The sequence below is a fragment of the Melospiza melodia genome, chromosome 1 (genome assembly GCF_035770615.1).
Source record: "Melospiza melodia melodia isolate bMelMel2 chromosome 1, bMelMel2.pri, whole genome shotgun sequence".
In the NCBI taxonomy this organism is placed as follows: domain Eukaryota; kingdom Metazoa; phylum Chordata; class Aves; order Passeriformes; family Passerellidae; genus Melospiza; species Melospiza melodia.
In genome coordinates, this window is record NC_086194.1 from 145,471,967 (window position 1) to 145,478,209 (window position 6,243).

Here is a 6,243-nt window from a genome sequence, read left to right on the forward strand (position 1 = left end):
CGCGCTAGGCCTGGGGGTCTCCCTATTCCCGATTCCTGGGCAAAGGAAAGTCCTCGGCTTCTGCCAAAGGGCACAGGAAAGCCAAAGCCTCTGCGGGCTCTGAATGTGGTTTCACCTGTCCCCGCTGAACCGCGAGCTGTGTGCGCAGGGCAGCGCGGCAGGAGTGGTTGTGGAGCGCCGTGTGAAATTTCACGGATCGAAGGGATCTGGGAATTTCCTGGGTGATGGGGTGGAAAGCACTGTTCGTAAATAGCGGTGGGAATAAATCAGTATCTCACAGTGACTTAGGGTGGGAATAAATCAGTACCTCACAGTGACTTAGGGTACCTTAGCAGCAGTGCGGTGCTGTGAAGAAGTCGAATACAGCACAATTTTTGTTAAAAAGTACTCTTTCTTCATGAGTTTTACATTCTTGATACATAACTTAAGAACGCAATATCCGCTCCCTGAGATCTCTCCTGTGTTCATGGCTCTGGAAAACACTGCACCTCTCGTTTGTGCTGCACAGCTCCTCTGCTTGTTGATCATAAACTCAGCACCGTTTGCATGGCACGGGCACGTAAATGAGAGTAGAGCGGCTGTAAGGGGATCCGGGCTGTGCCGGCAAACACGACTGGCCTGGGGCATTGCCCATTGCCCGGGGTTATTACTGCCCTGGGGGCCAATGTTACCACCGCGGCGTGAGTCTTTCCTTGGGATTATATTCTTAGGATGTTAATGAAATTTTTTTCTGTGCTCAGTGGTTTTTTTTTGGTTTTTTTCCCCTGCTCTGTCATGTTATTTCAGCCCCACATTGGGCTGTCTGGAATTAATTTTGAACTTAGTGGTTTTTCTGGATGTTAGTCTTTTCGGAAATAGTCTCAGATTTGGCAGGGTAGCTCGTATTCATCATGAATAGAATTAATACATTCAAAAAGCATTTGTGAATGACTAGTTCAGAAGCCATGCAATGGGGAACTTTTTTGGATCCTATTCTATTTTAAATATGTAGTACTGATAGGAGACAATGCACTAGGTTTTAAAATGCTATTATTCTGAGGAATAAAATATAAATCTGAGGAATTTGATTAAATTGCATTTTGAAAATTGCACTACCAAACCAAATATGCTAAGTACATAATAACTTTAAACTTTGTTTCACTCAGGATGAAAATATTCCTTAACATAGAGCAGCAAAAAAAGAAAAAAAAACTTAAAAACAAGAGAATTCTAATTTCCAGTTGTTCAGAACACTTTTGTGTTATAGCAGTCAATAGTGTTTGATCATTACAATAATTTAGTCGCATACGCATGTTTGAATTTATTTAACTGTAAAGAGTTACTTATTAAGTTTGATACCTGTATGAAGCTCCTTTTATTAAAAAAATGAAGTTTTTTTCACATCTAGAATCATTTGATAGTTAAAAGTGCACGTTTTTCAGCTGGCTAGTCTGCTTTCTTAACAGTTTGTGACATTGCTTTATTGTAGAGGTTAGCACCAATTTTTTCATTGTTTTATTGTAGAGGTTAACACCAAATTTTTACCAGCCCCGAGGTGACAGTGATGTCAGTTTCCATAATGGCACTGTCGAGCGGACAGGATTCCTATCCCATGCCCTTTGAAGAGAACGAGATCTGTTTAGTCACAGTGAGCAGGTATAGGAACAAGGCGTGAGGCTGACTCGTTTTGGCCATTTGGACATTCCAAGGAAGTCAGTGGGAATTTTGGCAGCTGAGGAATGTGGGCTCATTGCCTTCGCGTCACACGGTTCTGTCCCCCTGTAAAATCATCAGGGATGATTGTTGGCTCACTGGCGGGAGAGAAGCTGTGCGGGGCTAAGGTGAATGAAAATTGGGTCTGTGCTTTTCCAGGTTTTCTCTTTGTAGTTGTTTTTCCTGTGTGCTCGGTCTGTGGCAATCCGGCTTGGAGAAAGAGCGGCTTTGCTCCGGCTGCTTGTGTCAGCAGAAAGGGCTGAGACTCCATCGCAGGCGTGATGAGCCACCCTGTGGCAATACCCTGCAATTGAGGCGAGAGGACGACAAAACTAGTTCCTGAATGTGTAAAACAGTGGAAAGTATTTCCTAGCTATTTTTTTTTGGCATATATTGGTTCCAGCTGTCGTGTGTTCTGCCTCCGTTTGCTAGTTATTTATTTTTCCAAAGGACTGGTGTATATATATATTATAGGCCTGATCAAAATCTGTGCAGCCGTTGTAATCCTGTATGCCAAACCCATGATTTTTGCTCATGCTGGCTGGCCCACTAGCTTACTTTAACCTTGGGCTTGCAGAATCAGGAAAGCTTATTAATGTAAGTCAACTTTATGCAACCTCTGTGAACTTCCCAGCACTTTCTCTGCTGGGAAGGAGAATGCAGGATCTGCTAATTGTGTAACACTGGTAGTTCAGCAATGCCACCTTCTGTTGTAAAAGAATAAAACCCAAGAAAATAATCCTATATGTGAGAAGGGTGAAATAATCTTATTGAATTAAATGCAGCTTCTCTTGTTCTAGTTGAGTCATAATGTGGTATGTTTTCAAAGTCCCACCTGCCTCCATGATCCTGTGAAACACTGAGGGTAGACTTTCAATCAGGTTATGGGATTTAGGTACTCAAATTTAATTGCACTTCAATTGGATGTAGGCACTTAAATTCCATTGTAGTTTAGAATGCATGCATTCAATCCCATTATATTCCAGTGAGATTTGGACCTTCCTCTGTAAGGATACTGTGAAATCTGTGACTTGGAGGATATTTGTTTTATGACAAAACAGCCAATTTTCTTTCTCAGCTGTAGAGCCTTCAGTGTTAGAACTGATGGAGCTTCTTCTAAAGGCAATTCTTTAATTCCTTCCAAATTCGAAAAACTGCACAATTTTAAAAATGTACACCTGGATGTTTTGAAAGACTTAAGCATTGAAACTGGGAATTTTGTACTAGCAGGAATTTCATGTGGGCATCCAGATCCTAAGTTGTGATCCTTGTAATTACTTTCAGCAGTTGCTCTGTCATTTTAATGTCTCCACTTCAGAGGGGGTGTATCACTGTGTGTGTATGTTGTATTTTAATATTCTTGTGCCTGTGCGATATCAGCACGTGTTCAGAAGGACCTTGGTTTTTGAAAAGCTAAAAAGCCATGACCTTTTTCACACATCCTTTGAGAGCTTCTGTCCTTGGGAGGTTGTAGTACTCCATTTCAGATATCCAGCCTTGGGGAGAGGTAAGAGATAGGATTTGGATTCCATTGTGGGCTGGTTCTTTGCAGGTTTGGTTTGCCTCTGTGATTCACTGCTCTGTGGCTGACTGCGTTCAAATTTCCTTTGAAATCCTTGTGGGGCACCTTGCCTGTGCAGTGTGGGCTCCTGGAAGCCTGCAGTCTTGTTCAGAGTTTAAAGTAGCATGCTGAGGACTGGGCTTTCCCAAAGTCCATTTTTATTAGCTGTAGTTCTTTATGGTTTCTGGCTCAGGTATTGAATTTCAGACTTGACCCCTGACCATGACTTCAGGTGTGGGAGACATTACCTCTATGGCACCCCACTGAATACTCCCAGCCTGGCAACACCTGTATAGCGTCTTCTGATGCTTGTCATTTACCTTACTCTTTATGTCCTGCTACACCTAAATTGGTTCCAATGTGGTATAATGATAATGGTCCATTTATCGAATAAAGGCAGACTTGGTAGTCTTTTTTGGAATAATGGGTTCAGCTGCTGTGTATTAGTCTGGGCAATTCACTGAGTTATGAATGGAACTAAACAGTTTTCTGTTCAGGTGTGCCTGCTGTGCTTCTCTCTTAGATGGGAGTCCTCAAGTAAGAAAGCAAAAGCCTCTAGGGAGTTAAAAAATTCTGCCTGCCAGAGGCTAAGTCTACTTTGAATTATAAGGAATATTTCTCTCAGGGATTGCATCTGGATAGAGAAACTCATGGATGTTATGTGCAGAGTTTTCAGACAAATGAACTATAAATGTGAACTTTAAAATAATTTGAGTTATAACATTTGGTCTGGCCAGTAGCAGTTACTGAAATTACTAGAAAATTGTGTCCTTCTCTCTTCCTTCTTATCCTTACCATTAGCATTTTTGGCCCCTGTCCTGGCTGGGTATATCTTGCTTCAGCTTTAAAATACACGAGTAGTTCTGATCACCAACAGCTAATAATGATGTGTCATTAATAAATAGAATCATAGAACCATCAATTTTAGAAGAGACCTTCAAAATTATCTAGTCCTACCATCCACCTAACACTAAACTGGATCATCCATCACCAGATCCAGACACTTCTTGAACACCTCCAGGGACAGCGACTCCTCCTCCTCCCCTGAGCAGCCTACTCTGGTGCCTGGCTACCTTAACAGTGGAAGAAATTTTTCTAGTATCTAATCTGAATCTCCCATCTCAGCTTAAGGCAGTTCCCTCTGTTCTTCTCACTTCAGGCATGGTAGAAGAGACGGGCCCCCACCTCACCACAACTTCCTTTCAGGGAGTTGTAGAGAGGGATGAGGTGCCCCTCGAGCCTTCTTGAGGCTGAACAAACACAGCTCCCTCAGCTGCTTCTCATAATACTCATTTCCTAGACCCTTCATGAGCCTTGCTACCCTTTCCTGGACACATTCCAGCACCTCAATGTCTTTTTGGAAGTGAGGGGCCCAGAACTGGCCGCAGCACTTGAGGCGCGGCCTCACCAATGCCAAGGACATGCAAGCACTCATCTGCAAATGGAAAGCTGGAATTGTTCAGCCTGGAGAAGAGCAGGTTTGAGGATGCCTTGCCCATGTGCAGAAATACCTGATGGAAGTGTGCAAAGAAGTTGGAGCCAGGCTTTTTCTCAGTGGCTCCCAGTGACAGGAAATGAGTCAGAGGGCACAAGTGGAAATAGAGAAAATTCCATCTGAACATAAGAAAGTACATTTTTATTGTGAGGGTGATCAAACACTGGAATAAATTGTCCAGAGAAGCTGTTGCTTGATGATATTTAAAACCTGACTGGACACAGACTTGAGCTACTTGCTCTAGCTGACCCTTCTTTTAAGCAGGGGCTGGACTAGAAGATTTTGAGAGATTCCTTTCATCAGAAACCCTTCTGTGATTTTGTGAGCTTAGAGACCCTCCATCCTGCTGTTGCTGAAGAACAAAAAGGTACCAGCACCATTTCTATTTCTGTTTTCTTAAAAGCATCTATTCTTCAAAGAACATGGGAGAAAAAATTGTTCTCATTTGCTGTTGTGTCATGAAATAAAATTCAACTTGTGGCAAGTTGACAAGTAATCTTTAAATGTACTTTCTGATACTTTTTTTTCTGAATAAAGTACTTTTTTCTCGCCTTCTTTTTTTCTTCCCTGTAATCATTGTGAAAAGACTATTGTAAGGAAAACCCAGGGAGCATAGAATAAGGAATTGTTGTTAATTTAGTAGATTACATTAGTAGACTAGATTTCTTTTCAATCTAAATAAAAGTATTGTGCCATTGATTACAGGCATTTAGATTGAGGAGTCATATTCATATGCAATAGTGAGTTCTTTATATGTCTGTGAAGCTTCAAGTTTAAAAATGGTTAGTTTGCTCTTAGCTAAAAGTAGTGATTTTAAATGGTCTTGGTTTTACAGCATTGAACCATTTGCTTGCTTTCACTGCAGGGAGGATGTGGTTCTTTCCCTGTAATACCCTTTTGGATGCAGTGAGACCCTGGGTTTTAATGTGATGTGACAAAGCTTCTGGTCCTTTGATACAGCTTTTCTTGAAGGTTTTGGTTTTCCTTCCAAATGCTCTACAGCTTACTGTTTTGTACAGTACAGTGTATTTTAGTATTGATTTGTGACAGCCTGAAAAGTATTTCTTTCTCTGTGGGGTAAGGAGAAGAAACTTGGTCTTATTAAAACATGAACGGACACACAAGTGGGACAGACTGTTAATTGTTTCCAGTGTTTCTCTGTGACCTTGGACAAATCACTTAAATTTCACTTTATTGTCGATTCCCAGGTTTTGCTATAGGCTTATTCAGCAGATGAACAAAGTTGCAGTGAATATAATCTTCTAAATCTGAAAGGCACTGCTATTACTTATGCAACACTGTGTTCTGATTTAAAGTGATGCTTGTCTTTCCTGCACAACACAGCTCTGTTACAATGCGTTCCTTTTGCCCAAAATCACTAATACAGCGCTACAAAGGACAGAGTTCTTTAACTGTATCCTGTGCACAAAGGATATAAGTTTCATTGTTTTTTTAACAATAACGCAGAAACCTTTCTATTTATTTCCAAAGTTCA